At 39.0% G+C, this 19,989-nt stretch overlaps 1 non-coding gene across 1 annotated transcript; it reads left to right on the plus strand.

The window, feature by feature from the left end:
* Window positions 1-3,432: 3,432 nt before the first annotated feature.
* On the plus strand, window positions 3,433-3,559 carry LOC130017478 (small nucleolar RNA SNORA9). Its single transcript, XR_008791415.1, has one exon. It is a non-coding gene; the product is annotated as a small nucleolar RNA SNORA9 (small nucleolar RNA).
* The last annotated feature ends 16,430 nt before the right edge of the window (window positions 3,560-19,989 follow it).

Here is a 19,989-nt window from a genome sequence, read left to right on the forward strand (position 1 = left end):
AGTGAATCTATAATGATTTATTGAATCATACAATTTCATTGAATCTGTATAATGCTTTGGAGGATTATTGCCATCTTGGCTACATTAATCCTTCTAGTCTATGAACAGATTGTATTCTCACTGGTGTGAGGTGGTATGTGTCCTTGTTGTCTTGATTTGGATTTCTCTGATAAGTGATGCTGAGCATTTTTTTATTTGCCTACTGCTCATCCACCTATCTTCCTCTGAGAGGTGTCTATTCTCTAGCCTTCTGCTTTATCATTCAATTCTCTTGTTTCTAGGAGGGTTTTTTTTTAGGTAGAGTGTTCAGAGCTTTTAAGTACAGTATCATGTAATTTGCAAATCAAGAGAGCTTGACTTTTTATCTGGTTACCTTAATATCTTCTTGCGTGATTACTATGGCATGAACTTCCAGTACAATATTGAATAGAAATTGTGAGAAAGCCCATCCTTTTCTTGTGCCTCATCTGAAAGGGAAGGCTTTTAGTTTTCCTCCATGCAGTACTATGCTTTCTATGGATTTGTGTTAAATGGTTTTAACTATATTGAGGGAAATTTCTCCAACTCCATTTTTTTATTGAGAGTTTTTAATCATTAATGGATGTTGGATTTTGTCAAATGTGTTCCCTGCACCTATTGATAGGTTCATATAATCTTTATTTTTCAGGGCTATTGGTTTGTAGTTTTCCTTTTTTGTGCTGTCTCTGACTGCTTTTGGTATCAGGGTGATTGTTGGTTGCCCTGTGGAAACAAAAGAGCAGGATTTTGCTGCTGGACAGGATGGGAGATCTAAGAGAGCTCCTCACTCCTTTGACCTTTCTAAGCTATTACACAAATTCTGGAGCTTTTTCTACTGGGATCTAAGCAGATAACATCCTCTTCTATGCCTGGTGAAGGCTGTTCGTGGAAACACGAACCCATTTCATTGGGGAGCAAATGCCCTGGTTGCCTCATTTCCTGCTGCAGACCCGTTTTCCAGACCTCACAGTTCCATGGATTCACTCACTGCTCTAAAGATTCCTACTTCTCCAGCACCAACGCTCAGGTCTCTTGGCCGCATGCGCTCATCCAAACACTCATACAGGCTTTTCTTGGTAAGTGTTTGTCTAATATTACTGTGGTTACATTTGTGGCTCCTTTTTGGCTATTACTTGCATGGGAATTTTTTTTTAATTTTTATTAGTGGAACACCATGAGGTACAGTTGTAGACTTACAAATTTTTGTCCTTGGATTTCAATTATACAATGATCAAATACCCATCCCTCCACCAGTGCCCATTTTCCACCACCTTGGGTCCTGGTATCCTTCCCACCCCCCATCCCCCCATAGCCCCATCCCCCCCCGTCTTTGTGGCAGAGCATTCCCTTTTATTCTCTCTCTCTCCTTTTGGGTGCTGTGGTTTGCAAAAGAGCCATTGAGTGGCAATCATGTTTGGTCTATAGTCTACTTTCAGCATAATTCTCCCATCATGGGAAATCTTTTTCCATTTTTTTGACCTTTGTGTGTCGCTAGAGCTGGAGAATTTCTTTAGACAATATAAAGTAGGTTACTGGCTTTTGTGTGTTTTTAAAAATTTAGCACAGCGGTAGGGCATTTGCCTTGCATGCAGCCAACATGGCCAACCCGAGTTGGATTCCTCTGCCCCTCTCGGAGAGCCCGGCAAGCTGCGGAGAGTATCTCGCCTGCACGGCAGAGCCTGGCAAGCCACCCGTGATGTATTCGATATACCAAACACAGTAACAACAAAATCTCCAATGGAGATGTTACTGGGCCCGCTCGAGCAAATCGACGAACAACGGGAGGGCCTTTTTTTTTTTAATGTATTTGGCCATTTATGTTTTTTTATGGGGAAGAGTAAACTTATATTAAAAGTAATTGCCACTGGGGACAGAGTCAGTATTGCCCTTAAAAAATAATCCTCTGTCCAGAGCAATCACTCAAATGGCTTGAGAGCATGTTTTGCCATGAATCTCCTGTGCTGGGTCCCTGGCACTGCTTGGCCCCCAAAGGTCCACAGGAAGTCCCCAAGCAAATAACTGGGAGTCACTCTCAGGTACCACTGAGAATGGCCCAAATATCAGAAAGGGAAAAATGTTATTTCTGTCTCACTTTTCTTGGGTTTTGTATTTTTCTTACTGCCTTTGTTCTCTGTAGGTGTATGTTAGCACAGTGTGAATCCCTTATTTTATTCTGTAAATACATTATAGTTTTTTGTTTGTTTGTTTCACAGATAAAGTATTTTCTAGTGTTATGTTGACATGGTTAACCTGAAGACGGCTTCAATCACAATTTGTTTCTTTAGTGCTTGACTTCCCAACGCTGTTATGGATGTAACAATATATTGAGAGCACTATTATTCAATACAGTTCTGATAGCTGCTGCCACAGAAATTAAGCAAGAAAAAAATTTAAATTTGTGTTCAAATTGGCAAAGAAATCAAATTCACTGTTTACAAATGACATATCAAGAACCCTAAGACTGCATAACCAATCATTCATTAAACACTCCTAGAAGCAATAAATCTTTACAGGAAAGTTGCAGCTTACGAAAGCAAACAGGAAAATCTTTTGTGATTTTATATGTAAACAATGATAAAAGAGTGATTTAATTTAAAAATCCTGCTTATAGTTATGAAAAACATTAGGTAATGTGCAATCAATTTTTAGAAAGGAAGTGAAAGATTTACTTATTAAAACCTACAAAGCACTGTTAGGAATTTCGTATGTAGGAACCCAAAAAGGCTCCTCTGAAAAACTCCTCAAAACAATATATTTATATAGTAAAGTAGCAGGCTACAAAACCAGTGCACAGGATTCTAATTTATTCTTACATGTAAACAAACAAACAACAACAAAAAAAACCCAAATCCAGAATAGAAATAAACCCGATTGCAATCATGTAAAAAACAGAAACCCCTTAGTTTAACAAAGGAGGTAAAAGACCTATTTAGTGAAAACTGAAAAACTTCTGAAAGGAATTTAAAATGAACTAATGTAATAGAAAAATATTCTTGGTTTAAGGATCATAATAATTGCCATCTTGAAAATGACTATCTTAACTCAAAGTAGTTTACAGAAACAGCAATTCTGAAAAAATTTCCGTGGCATTATTCAAGGACATGGAGTAAATTTTTCTAAAATTTGCATTAAGCTACAAAACTCCTGACATAGCCAAAGCAATCTTGAGGAAAAATGGGAGGCATTGTGTCCCCAGACTTTAAATTCTGACACAAAGCTTTAGCAATCAAAATTGGTTGGTACCGGAAGAAAAAAAGTCTCTTCTCAATGGCATAGGATTGAGAAGTCAGGGAGAAACCCTCAGATGCATGAGCAATTTATTTATGAAGAAGTGCATGAATTGGAGCAAGGAAACCTCTTTAGCCAATGATTACGGGAAAACGAGATAGTCACAATTAAAAAAAATGAAATTAGGTGCAAGCCTTCATCATACTTGGGTCTGGAGTGACCCTGTGCTTTCCCACAGTGCTTGCAATTATGGAACGTTGTGAGATCTTGACCTGCTCCATTCAGAGTAAGGTGTTAGAAATCTCAGACAATCGTGAAAAATAAGAAAAAGAATAAAACAGAAGCAATAAGGGAAAAATAGACCCCTCTTTCACCCTGTAAACAAAAATCAACTCAAGTAAATTAAAATTTTTATATTGCACTTGAATCTTGAAAAATCCATTGGGGAAACATAGGCAAGACTCTCCAAAATCATGACCACAGTGAAGTCTGAAATGTAAGAACTCAAGTGGCAAAGGTAATAAAAACAGAAACGGAACTATATCAAACTAGAACACTTCTGCATTCTGTGAGCAATGTGCCCTACAATTAAAAGACATTCTGCTGATTGAAAGGATTTTGAGACCATACGCAAGATAAAGGACTAATATCTAAGATACATAAAGTGCTCTTAAAGATCTCCATCACTACATGCAAAAAAATGGGCTCAGAACTCTCCCTAACACCATGTACAAAAGTAAGATCAAAATTGATTAAAGACCTCAACATCAGACCAGAAACCATAAGGAACATTGAAGACAAAGTTGGCAAAACCCTCCATGACATTGAAGCTAATGGTATCTTCAAAGATGCCACGCCACTGACTGAGCAAGTGAAAACAGAGATAGATAAATGGGACTTTCTTAAACTAAGAAGCTTCTGCACCTCCAAAGAAACAGTGACCAAAATACAAAGACAGTCTACAGAATGGGAAAGAATATTCGCCGAATACACATCTGACAAGGGGTTGATATCAAGGATATACAAAGTACTGGTTGAATTCCACAAGAAGAAAACATCCAACCCCATCAAAAAATGGGGCAATGAAATGAACAGAAACTTTCTCAAAGAAGAAATCCAAATGGCAAAAAAGCACATGAGAAAATGCTCTACATCATCATAAGGGAGATGCAGATCAAAACCACAATGAGATACCATCTCACACCTCAGAGACTGGCCCACATTCAAAAGAACAAAAGCAATTGATGCTGCCACAGATGTGGCGAGAAAGGGACACTCCTTCACTGCTGGTGGGAATGCCGACTAGTTCAGCCCTTTTGGAAAACAGTATGGACGCTTCTCAAAAAATTAGAAATTGAGCTCCCATTTGACCCAGCAATACCATTCCTGGGAATATATCTCAGAGAGGCAAAAATGTATAGTCGAAGTGACATCTGCACTTGTTTGTTCATTACAGCACTCTTTACAGTAGCCAGAAACTGAAAGAAATCTGAGTGCTCAAGAAAAGATGACTGGTTAAAGAAACTTTGGTACATCTACACAATGGAGTACTATGTAGCTCTTAGAAAAGATGAAATCATGAAATTTACACACAAGTGGTACAACATGGAAAGTATCATGCTAAGCGAAATGAGTCAGAAAGAGAGGGTTAGGTATAGAAAGATTGCATTCATCTGGGGGATATAAAATAACAAAATATGAGATTAATACCCATGAATAGCTGAGATCAACACCAGGAGGATTACTCCATAGCTTAGAGGCCAGCCGGGTATTCTAGGGGATAGGGCAGTTCAGATAGAGAAGGGAGCACCAAATGGAGGGTGTTTGGAGGATCCTCCCAGGAGGGGAGATGCATGTTGAAAGTAGACTATGGACTGAACATGTTTGCCACTCAATGCCTCTTTTGCTGACCACAACACACAAAAGAAGAGAGAGAACAAAAGGGAATGCCCTGCCACAGTGGCACGGGGGGATGGGGGGATGGGGGGAGGGATATTATCCATGGTAGTGGAAAATGGGCACTGGTGGAGGGATGGGTATTTGATCATGGTATGCCCGAAACCCAAGCACAAAAATTTGTAAATCTACAACTGTACCTCATGATGTTTCACTAAAAAAAAAAAAAAAAAAAAAAACGATTCAAAAATGTGGAAAGGAAAGGAATGACATGGTCTCAAGATGTGAAATTGACCCAGAGGCAAAGGAAATTCGTCATCATTGATTATAAGGGAAATGCAAATCAAAGTGAAAATAAAACATCACTCACATGGGGACTCACAAATGTGTAACACAAAGCCAGAAATGAGTAAGTGCCAGTGGGGGTGTGCCAGATAGGAACCTCATTTTTCATTGGAGAGACTGGTTTGGCTCAGCCTGAAGGACATCTCCACACCTGTACTCATCACAGCATTGTTGACTGCAGCCAGGATCTGGAAACAACGCAAGTGCCCACAAGAGATGAGTGGATAAGGAGCTTGTACACACACACGTGCAATACCGCTCAACTGTGAGAAGAGGTGAAAGCTTCACCTGGCTGAAACTTGGATGGAATTGGAAGCTGTTATAATAAGTGAGCTGAGAAGAAAAAGACAAATGCCAGATGATCGTCCTCATGTGGAGGATGAAGAAGCAAAGTAAGTGTATTTGACAGTCAGCAGTGGGAATGAACCCTGAGATGTGATTGTGACAGAACAGGGAATTGAGGGAAAACATTTGTGGGTGGGCTTTGATTAAGCCACACCTGGGCGTGCTCAGGACTTACTCCTGTCCCTGTGCTCAGGGCTCAGTCCTGATGATGATCAGGGTGCTGAAGATCAAGTCTGGCTACATGCTCAATGAGAGCACTCTGCCTGTTGCACTACCTGATATTTTGCCCATTTTGTGCCTAGTATTCATTTGTCCTAGTGAATTTTTAAGCTCAATTCTTTTTTATGAAGTAGTTTATTTAAAGAAACTCTTAGAGAAATTAGAAACACATAAAATATGAGAAACTAATCAGTTGCTGAAAATTTGCCTAGTTTGTGCCTACTGTTAATTTGTTCTAGTGAATTTCAAGCTCAGTTCTGTTTTATCAAGTTACTAGTTTATTTAAAGATGCTTTCTTAGAGAAAAATGATAAATATCTGAAATGTAAGAAATTAATCTATTTTTTGTTTTGATAGATTTCCTTTTTTTAAATAATTCCAACAAATGACTGACATGTGCATCTCAAGAAGATTTTACGTTATATATGACTGGTTAAATCAAATACTGGACACCATGCATGACTAGGTAGTTCGTATTTCTATAAAACTTTTCCCTTAATTATATTGTAAAGATTAATCTCCTTGAATTTTTTAAATTTAATTTTTATGAGTTTAATTTATAATTATATGTTGTAATGATAATATATATATATATATATATATATATAAGTGAGATACCATGTACAGCTACATGGTAACCAATTTGTAAATAGACTTACAAACTGTCGTATTTGGGTTTCAGTTACACAATGATCAAGTACCCATCATCCACTAGTGCCCATCCATTCTCCACCAATGAACCCAGTAGCCTGCCCACTACCCCACCCCCACCCCACCCCACCTCTATGGCAGGGCATTCCCTTTTTCTCTCTCTTTCCTTTAGGGTGTTGGGGTTTGCAATAGAGGTATTGAGTGGCCACCGTGTTCGGTGTATAGTCTACTTTCAGCCTTTCAGCACGCATCTTGCATCCCCAGCGAGTCCTCCAAACACGCTTTACTTGGTGTTTCCTTTTCTGTCTGAACTGCCCTTTCCCCCAGCATGTGCTGCCGGCTTCCAAGACGTGGAGCAGACCTCCTGGTACTTATTACAACTATTCTTACCACTTTGTAGTAGAGTTTGAGGATGGAGAGGGTGATGCCTCCCCACCCTTTTCCCCAAGAACTGCTTTAGCTATTCGTGAGCATTTGTTGCTCCAAATGAATTTTAGGAGTGCTTGATGATCCATTTCTTTGAAGAATTTCATGGCTATCTTCATAGGGATCACATTGAATCTGTATAGTGCCTTGGGGAGTATTGCCATTTTGACAATATTAATTCTTCCTATTCATTAGCAGGCGATATGTTTCCATTTCCTCATGTCCTCTTTTATTTTGTGGAGTAGCGTTTTGCAGTTTTCTTTGTAGAGGTCCTTTACTCCTTAGGCTGATTCCAAGGTACTTGATTTTCTGGGGCACAATTTTTGGGTACTGCGACTTTATTGTCCAAGTCTATTGTTTCAAGGAGTTTCTTGGTAGAGGCTTTTAGGATTCTCTAGATATAGTATCATATCATCTGCGAATAGTGAGAGTTTGATTTTTTCCTTTCCTATATGGATGATAATATTATTATTACACATAGTTTAAATTCACTAAAGTCAAAGATAAAAGTTAATTTAAACCCTTTACATAATTTTATAGAAAAGAAGTATCCATTAATTTTGCTGAAGTGTATGTGTTTTAAATGTTTTGCATATTTTTTAGTCAGCAGATATACCATTTAAAATTAAAGTTGGTCGGGGCTGGAGAGATAGCACGGCGGGTAGGGCGTTTGCCTTGCACGTGGCCGACCCGGGTTCTATTCCCAGCATCCCATACGGTCCCCTGAGCACCGCCAGGAGTAACTCCTGAGTGCAGAGCCAGGAGTAAGCCCTGTGCATCTCCAGGTGTGACCCAAAAAGCAAAAAATAAATAAATAAATAAAATTAAAGTTGGTCGTATATTCATAGTGTGAATTAACGTTGAAAGCTGTGTTTATTCTCGGAATTTCTTTCAAAGCGAATGGCCATAATAATATACCTATCTCTGTAATATACCTTTAATGTTATTGAGCATTATCGGAAACAATTGTTTTTACATAAATCTGAGTTGCATAACTTAAAAATGTTGTTAGTTCAGTGTATTCTTTGTTAAAAGACTAAGAAATTATATATATTATTAGGTATTAAAAGTTACTTGAAAGCCAAAATGTCCCATCTCAGTTTCTTAGGTTTCTGACAGCTCTTTCTGCAGTCTGAGCGTCCATGTGGTATAGAGGAGTAGGGGTTAAGGAGTCCAGGCGAGGCACCATTATTTCTGCTTTTAATACCTGCTCCTGTTTTCTGGGTTTTCAGACAGCATGTACGCTTTCTTGTTTTCTAAAATTTTTCTGTGAATAATGCAATAATCTATCCACATAACTAATCTGAAGATTGCAATTTGTTATTAAGGATGCAGTTTTATTTATTTTATAATGTCATGACAATACTGAGTAAGTTTCGCATTATAAACTAATGTGTTTGATTTTTAAGGTGGCATTGAACTGTATTGACTTAAACATCCTTTTTAATACATATGTAGGTTAACTTGATCTTATAATCCTATGGATAAACTTTTATACCCAACCATTTGAAGCTGCATTGGAAGACATTTGGTCATAGTGCCTTCTTCTACTAGGTCAGTTATTAAGCACTTTCTCCTTTATGTTGATGAAATAATCCTCTATATTTGGCAGTTTGTTCAGAATTGTGGTTAAATTTTCTGAAATATTTTATATGTAAAATTTGTATTTGGGGGCTGGAGCGATAGCACAGTGGATAGGGCGTTTGTCTTGCACGCAGCCAACCCTGGCTGGATTCCCAGCATCCCATATGATTCCCTGAGCACCGCCAGGAGTGATTCCTGAGTGCATGAGCCAGGAGTAACCCCTTTGCATCGCTGGGTGTGACCTAAAAAAAGCAAAATAAATAAATAAATAAAATTTGTATTTGGTAATAATATTTGCTTAAAGTTATTGTACACTTAAAATTTGAAATATTTTCAATATGCTTTGTATACTATATATTTACACTGAAAATAATTGACTTTATTTTAATGTTTAGTATAGAGCTAAACCATAATCCTATAAAAGATGAAAAACCAAGCACGTGGAATTAAAAAAAATAGGAAAAGCAAAACAAAAATTAGCAAGTACAAGTGAGAAAACAATAAAGATTAGTAATAAGAAAAATAGGAGAGATTTAAATACTTCAGTAAAATATAATTTTACTTTGGTGACACTGTGACTACAAAACATGTGGTAGAATCTTAATATAGTAATTACTTTTTAAAGCTCCTTTTGTAGGGCTGCTCTATGAAATTTTTACACCATCATATTTAATAGTAAATAATAAATTAGTTTTAGTCAACAATCATATTTAATAGTTTGCTTTTATGCATGTATTCACCCATGCTTGTAACTATAGAAAAGATTTCTTTTAGCTTCCATGAGATTTACATAGAAACGTTTATCGCAGAGGACCGAGCTCACCCTGCTGGTGAAACAGACCATGTACACATTCAGTCTCCATCACCAGACAACTGAATGGCAGCAGTCATTTGAGAAAATGCTGCTGTTTTCTCCAATATCAGAATACAGTGTGGTGTGCTTTTTCTCTTCAGCATTTCTTACCTGCATGCATTCCTTAAAGCTATACTTTTATTCAAATAATTTATCAGACTATTTGAAGTGTGCTTCCACTTATAAAAGTTATATTTGAGTTTTGAGAGGAGTTCATTTGACCTATTTTTTGGACTTAAAACAATATTAATTTGAGGCTGGAGCCACAAATTAAGCTGCACAGCGGGTAGGGCATTTGCCTTGCACACGGCCAACCTGGGTTCGGTCGCCAGCATCCCATATGGTCCGCTGAGCACCGTCGGGAGTAACTCCTGGGTGCATAGCCAGGAGTAATACCTGTGCATCGCTAGGTATGCCCCCTCCAAAAAAAGAAGTAATATTAATTTTAGGTAGCACTGTAGCAACGTCCACCAGTTGTCCATCGATTTGCTCGAGCGGGCCCAGTAATGTCTCCATTGTGACACTTGTTGTTACTGTGTTTGGCATAACAAATAGGCCACGGGTATCTTGCCAAACTTTGCCATGTGGGCGAGATGCTTTCGGTAGCTTGCCAGGCTCTCCGAGAACAAAGATAAATAGTATTATTTAGTATGATTTAGGAGTGAACATTTCATTTGAGCAAATCTTTGAGAACCTAGGAATTATTGAAAGTAAATAAAACAATCCTTTACACTTGATCCCCTTAATACTGTGAATCACTTAAAATATAGCTCAGTTTAAAAAATTAAATTTTTTCCTATTATTTTATATTTTATAGTATATCTGATGATGACAAACTTGATTCAGATTTTTCTGCCCCTAAAATAAACCTGAAAATTGAGTTATATGGCATAGTAATTGAATTTAAAGTTCAAATATTTATTTTTTGACTTGTTTTTTAATTTTTATTAGTGAAACACCATGAGGTACAGTTGTAGAAGTACAAATTTTTGTGCTTGGATTTCAGTTATACAATGATTGAGTACCCATCTCTCCATCAGTGCCCATTCTTCACCTCCAGTGCTCCCAGTATCCCTCCCACCGCCCCATCACCCCCATCCCTTACCACCCCTGTGGCATTCCCTTTTGTTTTCTCTCTCCTTTTGGGTATTGTGGTTTGCAAAAGAGGCATTGAGTGGCAATCTTGTTTGGTCTATAGTCTACTTTCAGCATGCTTCTCCCATCCTGGGAGGATCCTCCCAACACCCATTATTTGGTGCTCCCTTCTCTATCTGAGCTGCCTTTTCCCTTTCCCCCCAGCATGTGCGGCTGGCCTCCAAGTCATGGAGTGAACCTCCTGGTACTTATCTCGGCTATTCTTGGGTGTTAGTCTCTTATTTTGTTACTTTAGATTCCCAGATAAACGCAATCTTTCTATGTCTGTTCCTCTCTTTTTGACTCATTTCGCTTAGCCTTGGAGTGTTTTTATTCGGGTCTCTTTTAGCTGGCACTCTTCTGGCTCCTTGGATCTGGATGACTGCATTCTTTAACTTTGGGAACTGTTCAGCAAGATTTCTAAGAGTTTCATTGTATTGGTGGTGCTGTTTCTGTGCTGGTGATAGAGCCCAGGCCCATGTACATGAGGAGCAGATTCTTCATCGTTCAGCTGCTTCACCCCTCCCCCCACAACTCAGTTTAAATGTAAAGGTAAAGGTAAAGGTAAAGGCCCTCCCGTTGATCGTCGATTTGCTTGAGCGGGCCCAGTAACATCTCCATTGGAGACTTTGTTGTTACTGTGTTTGGCATATCGAATACTCTCGGTAGTTTGCCGGGCTCTCTGAGAGGGGCGGAGGAATCGAACTCGGGTTGGCCATGTTGGCCGCTTGTAAGGCAAACACCCTTATTTTAAGAAATTCATTTATATAGTACTTTTTAGAATTGAGCAAGTAAAAATGTGAACAATTAAAGAGCTTTTTTAAAAAAATTTTATTGTATTTCAGTGCTATGGATCTTCTTGACTCAGTTGATATGATGAAACAAAATCTGCAAGATGGCAAATTCAAACCTGATGGATGTTTTTACAACAACACAAGAAAATAGTAAGCTTCCTTAAGTTTTTTTTTTAATTTTTAAGAATACAAATAAATTTATTGGCATTTAATGATTTTTTGAATTAAAGATCTGCTGTAAGTTATTATTTGATTTATAGCTGGAAATAGAGTGACTTTTCTTTAAAAAAATTTTAAATTGACAGGGCCAGAGAGACAGTACAGCAGAAAGGGAGCTTGCCTTGCAGGCTTCTGACATGGGTCCATCTATGGTCCCTTGAACCCTCAGAAGTGATCCCTGAGCACAGAGCCAGGAAGAAGCCCTGAGCACAGCTAGCTGTGGCGCCAAAACAAAACAAGACAAAACCAAAAAAATTGACTTGTGGTAAGTTAATTCTAATTTACAATTAGTATTACTGAAGTATCATTTACTTATATCTTTTTGAATTGCTCAATTCTATATCACAGTTTGTTATATAGCATTATCAATATAACATAATATCAGACACATTAAAACTGCATTATCAAACTTGTTTTTGAAAACCTAAAAATGTCAAGGAAGTCTATATGTTGCAATCCCTTTAGAAAATCCAAGCCTGCCCTCCCGCTCCTCTCTGGAAAGAAAGATGGCGGCCGCACGGGAGCCTTGTGGACAGCAGGTCTGAGCCGGGTTCGCGGGAGCGGCGGGGACTTCATGGGAAGGGGGGCTTTGTGGGCCGTCCCCCACGCCCCACCGAGGTCGCCAGCTGCCCCCCACGAGCGGCTCTCCGGCACGGCCACGGCCCCGGAGGCACAAGGACTTAGCACAGAAAACCAGCCGCTTGGAGCAGAAAAGCAAATGGTCTATGTGTTAAACAGCGCCACCAAGCCTGCCCGGAGGGGAAAGGGTGTTGACCGGCCCGCCCGCTCCTCTCTGGAAAGAAAGATGGCGGCCGCACGGGAGCCTTGTGGACAGCAGGTCTGAGCCGGGCTCGGTGGGAGCGGCAGGGACCTCATGGGAAGGGGGGCTTTGTGGGCCGTCCCCCACGCCCCACCGAGGTCGCCAGCTGCCCCCCACGAGCGGCTCTCCGGCACGGCCACGACTCCAGGGCACAGAAACCAATCTCTTAACTATCTAACTTTTAATAGAAATGCTTCCAGGATCAATAAGTAAAATAGCAGAAATTCAAAACCGCGCGGCCGCAATTGCGACTTCATTTTATTCTTAAACCAAGTTGTAGAAAGCAAATCATTTCACAACGCTGTTTCAGCATATCTGATTGTGGGGGGTGGGTCGTAAACTCTAAACAATAATTGTGCAGCTTCTATCCAAACAATCTATCTAGTCAAAGTAGAGAGAGTATTAACTAGAACTCATCTGCCTCACAAGAATTGGGAGGGGTGGGGGGACGTGGGGGTCTATTGGGGTTCGGGGTTAAAAATAAGTATTGGTAAAGGGAAATGTGTTTGATATTTACATGACTGAGACCTAAACCCGAGAGCTCTGTAACTTTTCCCACAGTGATTCAATAAATAAATAAAATAAAAAAAAAAAAAGAAAATCCAAGCCTATAGTTACTCCTCTAAATTTTTTCCTTATTTCTAGAGCTGACAGTTGACTTATTAAAACTACTATTTAGGATTTAAATTACTAATTGGATTTAAATTACTATTTGGTCATTGTCATTGTCATTGTCATTGTCCTCCCATTGTTCATCAATTTGCTCAAGCGGGCCCAGTAACATCTCCATTGTGAGACTTTGTTGTTACTGTGTTTGACATATCGAATACGTCACGGGTAGCTTGCCAGGCTTTGGTGTGCGGGCGAAATACTCTCGGTAGCTTGCACGGCTCTCTGAGAGGGGCAGAGGAATCGAACTCGGGTCAGCCATGTTGGCTGCGTGCAAGGCAAACGCCCCACCCGCTGTGCTATCACTCCAGCCCTGGGTAATTTAAATATTACCCAAAATGTTACCAAAAATATTTCAATGATTTGATAGAGCTATATTATGTTTATTCTAATAAAACTCATTCCTTTGCTTATTTTCCAAAGAGAATGATAAAATTATTGTATTAATTCAAAAAGGGTTGAATATAAGTAAATGTATAGGTAATGTTCAATTGGCATTGTATATTTAGAGAAAAATAATATAAAAATATTTAATGCTATTGGTTTGAGCATATTAAATGTATGGGTTTTTTTTATTTGAATATGGGAATTCTGCTGGTAGAACAATTCTTGAAGTAAATTTTGCTCTCCAAGTTACAGATGTAATCATGGAAGCATATTGGAAAACATAGGCTAAAAATGAAGCAATGAAAACAACTATCTTAAAAACAAATAATAAACTAACAGTAATGAAGCCATCTTCTCTGCCCATCTTCTCTGAAAACTAAAAAGAAGGCCAGGAAGGCATCCGGGACTCTGGTTTGAATTCAGGGACGCCAATTTGCTCCCCAGGTCAGTATTGAACCCCACCTATGAAGAGCAACGTCGTGGAATGAAGAGGAACAGCCATGTATTTCTTCACCTCTCCATAATTAATCATAGACATACACAGACATTCTAACTACAACAATGCACAAGAAACAACTTCAAATTACAACAGTCACAATAGTAAAGCAACACAGAAACCCACTAAACAGTGCAGATTCTAGCCCAGATGAACCAACCAGTAACAATGAACTATATAACCTCTCTGATAAAGAATTTAGAATGAGATTGATGAAGATCCATAGGAAACTCAAAGAAACAATGGAGTGCACCGCCAATGAAACACAAGAGGATATGAGAGCAGAAATAAGTAAAATACAAATGAAAATACAAGCATAAATGCCAGATCTAAAACCTGGAAGATGAAATGAAAAACTCACTGGGAAACCTCATTAACAGAGTAACAGCTTATGAACACAGAATCAGTGAACTCCAAGATGAGGTGCAGGAAATCTCCAGAAGACACCAGAAGATAGAAAATAGCCTCAAAATAAACCAACAGATCACAGGAGAACTTTGGGATAAATTCAACAACAATGTAAGAATCCTTGAGTTCCCAGAGGGACAGGGGAAAAAACCCTATGAAGAAGCAACTGTCAAGGCCATCATTTCTGAGTTCCCATAGCTGAACAGCACATGCACCCAAATCCAGGGGGCCCAACAGGTGCCAGCTAAAAGAAATAAAAATGAAAATACCATGAGATGCATCTTAATCAGAATGCTGAAAATTATAGAGATAGTATACTGAAAGAAAACATCACAAAAGGACATCACTTACAAAGGAGCATCCTTAATATGTACAACCAACTTATCGGATTAAATCTTCCATGCTTGAAGATAGTGGTGAAATACAGTGAATAAAATTCAATGAAACAAATGCCTCACCAAGAATACTTTACCCACCAGATTCTCATTCAGATTTTGAAGGAACAAAACACAACTTCACAGCTAAACTTCATAGACTTAAAGCCATTTAGATGGGTCACTTTAAGATAAGACAACCCCCACAGTCATAGCGAATTCTTACAAAAAGATGGCACAAGCCCTCCCCGCCCCTTAACGAAAATCTCTCTCAAAGTCAGTGGGCTAAATATACCAATTAAGAGAAGCAGAATGGTAGGATGGATTAAAAAATTGAAACCAACACTCTGTTGTCTGCAAGAAACATATTTAAACAGCAAACATAGACTCAAAGTCAAAGGCTAGAAAACAATTGTTAAGGATATCACTTGATCACTTGACTTCCTGTTACTCATCGATTTGCTTGAGTGGATGCCAGTCATGTCTCCATTTGTCCCTGTCATGTGCTAGTGTAGCCCAATGGCATCTGTTCGTTCTAGGAACATGAAGAGCCTCAAACAGATTGTTCAGGGTCTTGATGAAGAAGTCTGACCATCTTGTAGGTGGGTGGCCACGCAATCTTTTGACGTCCCGTGGAATCCAGTCAGTAATGGCTCTAGTCCAGTGGCAGTCTCCAAATCTCATTACATGTCCAGCCCATCTGATTTTCGACGCCTTGGCAAACAAAACAGCATCCCTGATTCTTGACCATCGAAGGAGGTTGGAACTCCAGATTCTTTCTCTCATTTGAGTGAAAAGTGACACTCCAAGCATACTCCTTTCGATTCCTCTTTGGAAGACCCGAATAGCATTCTCATCCTGTTTTCATAGGACCCAGGTCTCTGAGGCATATGTTAATGCAGGAAGAACAGTGGAATTGAAGAGATGTGCCCAGAGCCGGAGGTTCTTTGTCCTCTTAGTTATTTCTTTGATGTTCTTGAAGGCGTTCTAAGCCGCTCTCTTCCTCCTGCGCAACTCAGGTGCCAGGTCATTCGTCATGTTGACTTCTCGACATAGGTACGCATAACTGTTGCATTTGGAGATGGTCATTCCGTTGAGAGCGATTGGAACATCAGGAACAAGACTGTTTTTCACAACATTGTCTTCGTGAGATTCAGCTGTAGACCGACCTTTCCACACTCACGGTCAAAGTCGGCCAGCATTTGTGCCACTTGGCTAAAGTTTGGTGTTATTTAGAACGATGTCATCAGCAAAGCGGAGGTGATGTAGTTGCCGACCCTCTATCTTCACTCCCATTCCTTCCCATTCCAGTCATCGCATGACGTTTCCGGGGGTGGCACTGAAGAGTTTCGGTGAAATGGTATCAACCTGCTGAACCCCTCTCTTGACATCAATGATCACTTCTTTGTAGAATGGTGAGATCCTGGTAGTGAATCCATAATACAGCTCACAGAGGACCCTGATTGATGTATTGAGTTTGAATGCCTGATAGGCTAGGGCTTCAATGACTGCTTCGGTCTCAACAGAATCAAAGGCCTTCTTTAAATCAATAAACCTTAGGGAGAGCGGCATCTTGAACTCCCAAGAAACCTCAATGAGCTTGGTTATCGTGTGGATGCGGTCAATTGTGCTGAATCCTTTGCAGAACTTGGCTTGCTCGCATGGTTTTCCTTCATCTAGTGTTCTGTCAATCCTATTCGGGATGACTTAAGTGAACAGCTTGTAGATGACAGATAATAAGGCAGAACATGTGACAAAAGAGGCGTCGGAGGTGTCAGTGTCCTTGTCAACACGAACTTGGCCACAGCATTGATTCTTTTTTTTTTTTTTTTTTTTTATTAGTGAAAAACCATGAGGTACAGTTATAGGCTTACAAATTTTGTGCTTGGGTTTCAGTTATACAATGATCAAGTCCCCATACCTCCACCAGTGCCCGTCATCCATCCCCATGGGTCCCAGCATCCCCCCCCCTCATCCCCCCCCCCCCGTCCCATCCTGCCTCTGTGGCAGGGTATTCCCCCTTGTTCTCTCTCTCTTCTTTTGGGTACTGTGTTTTGCAAGAGAGGCTTTGAGTGGCAATCATGTTTGGTCTATCGACTACTTTTAGCATGCTTCTCCCACCCTGGGAGGGCCCTCACAACACCCTTCATTTGGTAATCTCTTCTCTATCTGAGCTTCCTTTTCACCTAGAGCCTGTGGCTGGCCTTCCATTCATGGGGCAAAATTCCTGGTACTAATCTCAGCCATTCCTGTGTGTCACTCTCACTTTTTGTTGCTTTATGTTCCCCAGATGAATGCAATCTTTCTGTGTCTATCCCGCTCTTTCTGACTCATTTCGCTTAACATGATACTTTCCAAACAGCATTGATTCTTTCAAATGCCTTACAACCTGAATAGGACAATTACACTTGAATAGATGTGGCTCACTACTGGCAGTTTCTATCTTCGTTGTAAACGCACCAACATCCAATTATGATGAAGGAGTAATTGAGAAGTCCTACATGCAGTTGGAGAACTTCTATAAAGAAGACCACACCTTCTATAAGATCATTGTTTGTGATTTTAATGCCAAGATAGGACCGAGAAGTTCAGCTAAAGAACTCCACATTGGGACCCATGGCCTAGAATGGAACGCACAGGGTGAGAGACTGTCTGACTTTATTGTGTCGACCAAGACAAAGACTATCCAGGGTAACTCACAGTTCCAGAAGGCTGAATCTAAACGTTGGACATGAGAATAAAGACCAAGTTACCAGAAATTGTGGGATGTATCTAAAACTGTTATAAGAGGAATGTTTAGTAAGAATTCTGTAAGAATTCATCAGGAAGCAAGACCCACATATTCAGCTTAACTTCTCACTTTAAGATCTTGATAAATGACCATCAAAAGGAGCTTAAACCAGGTGGCAAGAAGGAAATAAAAAAAAAACAGTAAAAATGAACGAGCTGAAATCACAAAAGATAAGCCAAAAGATCAATGAAACCAAGATCTTGTTCTTGGAAAAAAAAAAAGAAAGACAATAAACTGCTATCAAGACATACAAAGAAAGAGAGAGAGCCCCAATAAACTGAGAAATGAAGGGGGGACATCACAACAGAAACGACAGAAATTCAAAGAATCATCAGAGATTGTTTTGAGAATCTTCATGCAACAAAACAAGAGAAACTTGAAGAACCAGATAAATTCTAGTATTCCTATAAACTCCTAAGCCTGTACCAAATTTGGAATGCCTGAACAAACCTATTACTATTGAAGAAATAGAAATGGTAATCAAATTCTTTCCAGAAACAAAAGCCCAGGCCAAGATGCATTCACTGGTGAATACTTTCCAAACTTTAAAGAGGACCTACTGTCAATCTTTATAAAGTTCTTCCAGAAAATTGAAGAAATAGAAACACTCCCAAACAATTTCTATGAGAAAAATATCACCCTCATAAACAAAGCACAGATATTAAAAAAAAGTTAGAAAGAGAGAGAGAGAGAGAGAGAGAGAGGGAGAGAGAGAAAGAGAGAGAGAGAGAGAGAAAATTATAGTCTGATATCCGTGATGAGCATAACTGCAAAGATCCTTAACAGAATACTAACAAAGCAAATCTAGCAGGTCATCAAAAAGATCATACACCATGACCAAGTAGGACTCCTCCCAAGGATGCAAAACTGATATAACACTTGTGATTCAATCAACATAATACACTCTATCAATAAAAGAAAAGATGACAATCATATAATCACATCAATCAATGCCGAGAAAGCATTCAACAAGATCCAGTACCCATTCATGATAAAAACCCTCAACAAAATGGAAGTTGAAAGAAATTTTCTCAATATAATCAGTCATCTCACATAAGCCCACAGCAAGTATTATAGATGGCAAAAAACTAAAAACCTCTAAGATTAGTTACAAGACAAGATTGCCCAATCTCACAACTCCTATTTAATATACTACTAGAAGTACTGCTCATAGCAGTTAGGCAAAAAAAAAAAAATCAAGGGCATCCAGATATGAAAGAAAAAAGTCAAGATTGAACTATTTGCAGAAAATAGGATACCACATTTAGAAAATTCTAAAGATTCTACAAAAAAAAACCTCCTAGGAGAAGCCATCTGCTGAAATCCTCAACTCTTTGGGAGGTAAGCAGTTAAAAAGAGCTTTGAATATTTTTTAATTAAATCATTAAATTGTTAGTGATTAATACCCTCTGAATTATTCATTATAATTTTGACATTCTTTTTATTTTTTGCATTCCTAAATAAAATATGTAAACAGTAACACTACCAATGTGTCTGAGTCCTTTTGCCCATGTTACCTCCTATCTGCCTCTTCTTCCTTTCCTTCCCTGTCCTTCTCAGGTTCTTTTCCTTCCCTTCCTTCTCAGGTCTATAATCCAGAGTAATCTAGGTGTTCCTCCTTTGATAGCTTGCATTATCTCTCTTCTGGAGCTTCCCTTCAGAGACTGGGGAAGTTCTGAGCTCTCTTCTACAAGCTACTTTTCTCCTTCCTCTTCATCCTCTTATCTAATATTTTCTTGGCATCTATTGATATGATTTTTAATTTTTTTGTGTTGATGTAGTGCATTGCATTGATTGACTTGAGAATGTTAAATAATTTTGGAGTTACGTTTTGTGATTTTACGTGTGGTCTATCATGGAGAATGCCCTATGTGCATTGGAGAAGAATGTGTATACACACATACATATATATTGTGTGTATATATTTATATAATATATGTGTATATATACTAAGTTCCTCTCTTCTGTTTCTCTCTTCAATTCCAGTCAATTCCAGTATTTCCTCTTTTATTTTTAGCCTCGCTGATTTATCAAGTGGTGACAGAGTGGTGTTGAAATCTCTAACTATTATTGTGCTGTCATCAATGTCCTTCAAGTCTATTGGTCATTTTATGAATTTTAAATGTGTTTAGGAGTATGTGAGTTCTTTCTGATGTTCATATCCCTTCATCACTGAGAAATGGCCTTCTCGGTCTCTTAAAACCTTTTAATACTATAGTCAATGTTGTCTGATATCAGTATGGCCACCCAGCCTTTTTTAGGGCTGGTGTGCTTGAAATATTGTCTTCCAATCTTTGACTTTGAATCTGTTTGCCCTTACTGCTTAAATTTAA

The sequence above is a fragment of the Sorex fumeus genome, unplaced genomic scaffold (genome assembly GCF_029834395.1).
Source record: "Sorex fumeus unplaced genomic scaffold, SorFum_2.1 ptg000197l, whole genome shotgun sequence".
Classification (NCBI taxonomy): domain Eukaryota; kingdom Metazoa; phylum Chordata; class Mammalia; order Eulipotyphla; family Soricidae; genus Sorex; species Sorex fumeus.